The 1,574-nt window shown below is 48.6% G+C and overlaps 1 protein-coding gene across 2 annotated transcripts in view; it reads left to right on the forward strand.

Moving 5' to 3' along the window:
• Positions 1-276: 276 nt before the first annotated feature.
• Positions 277-1,574, forward strand: part of AK5 (adenylate kinase 5) — a 105,362-nt gene continuing 104,064 nt past the window's right edge. For both annotated transcript variants that reach the window (XM_026086866.1, XM_026086867.1), the window contains exon 1: positions 277-285. The gene's annotated coding sequence lies outside the window, so the exon portion shown is untranslated. The remainder of the gene's footprint in view (positions 286-1,574) is intronic.

Here is a 1,574-nt window from a genome sequence, read left to right on the forward strand (position 1 = left end):
ACAATTAATTTACAATTAATTTACATTTGGATATATTAAAACCTTATCAAAAGAAAGTAGGGTTAAAGCTGCATCCAACATTTCATCACAGGATGAGAAGGACTGCAGATGAATGATAATTAAAACCTTGAGCAAAGACGAAAGTCTTCCTTAAACATAACAGCTATTCCAAGTTAGTGACATAACTGCAGCTTGCCTTACTTGGACACCATTGGATTTATAGAAAATAGAGCCGGAAAGGATCTTAAAATGTCTAATCTGCATTTTTTTCCAGAAATATTTCAGGTGAAATGGAAAATAGGCCATCAGCGAAGGAACATCCAGGGCTCCCGCCCTGAAATAACTGGCTCTCTGAATACTTGGACAACCTTCCTGTCCCCTTTGCCCAAAGAAGCTCCTGGAACTTGCCTGGGGGCAAAGCTTATCAGGTCAGGGAACAGAAAGGACCGGAAGCCTCTGCAGGAGAAAGGACAATATTTTCCTGGAAGGCTGGAGGTAGAGCAGAGGAGAAGGAGGCAGTTTAACTGCACAAAGAAGGAGCATCGCTGCATACGAGAAGGAGAGAAACTGATGCTGCTTCACAGACAAATCTACACACAAGAGGGAGAAGCTTCTTAAAGGACTCCAGAGAAAACCCATCCAATGTCTGAAGAATACTGATAGGGAAAGCAGCTGTTCAGCTTGCATTTATGTAACCCACTTCTTTTAGGGTCTGCATCAGTAAAACTATATGGATGAGGTTTGTGTTAGAAAAGGTAGTTTAAAAAATTAAGAGTCTGATTAGAACATCAGGCTTGATATAGGGCAGTTAAGCAAAATACAAAGATCTGTGAAATAATCTACTCTGGTCTCCAGTACGCCAGAGAGTATCACAAAATATACCCCCTAACCGACACTCATGTAGAGCACATCTAGAATACCGCATCCAGTTTGGGGCTCCCCCAAAAAGAAAGATGTTGATAAACTAGAGTAAATTCAGTGGACTGCCACCAAGATGGCTGGGGGCTGGAGCACTTGCCTTTGAGGAAAGACTGAGGGAACTGGGCTTGTTTAGCCTGGAGAAGGCTTCGAGGGGACGTAACAGCAGCTTTCCAGTGCCCACGAGGCGGTTATCAAGAAGATGGAGCCAGGCTCTTTGCAGTGGTGCAACAGTGGACAACAGACAAATTGAGGCAACAGAGCTTCTGACTGAATTGAAGGAAACGCTTTATCTGCATGAAGACACCACAGCACTGGAGCAGGTTGCCCAGAAAGGTGGTGCAGTCTCCATCCTTGGAGGCCTGCAGGACCAGACCGGCTGAAGCCCTGAGCAACCTGGTGTGACCTCAGAGCCGACCCTGCTTTGAGCAGGAGGTGGGACCTCTCCAGGGCCCTTCCTGTGATCGCAGGTCCTAGGTAATCACGGATGGGGCTTTCACCAGCCCACAGCGCATGAAACGCCTCACTTCCCAACATCCCGAAAATCCGCGCTGCGGGCAGGCACAGCCGGGACCGCGGTGCCTCGGGAGGCGTTCACGCCGCTCCCCCGCGCTCTCCGCCGCAGCCAGCGCCGCCCGCGGGCCACGCGGCGCCTG

The sequence above is a fragment of the Apteryx rowi genome, unplaced genomic scaffold (genome assembly GCF_003343035.1).
Source record: "Apteryx rowi isolate R43461 unplaced genomic scaffold, aptRow1 scaffold_7, whole genome shotgun sequence".
Lineage (NCBI taxonomy): Eukaryota > Metazoa > Chordata > Aves > Apterygiformes > Apterygidae > Apteryx > Apteryx rowi.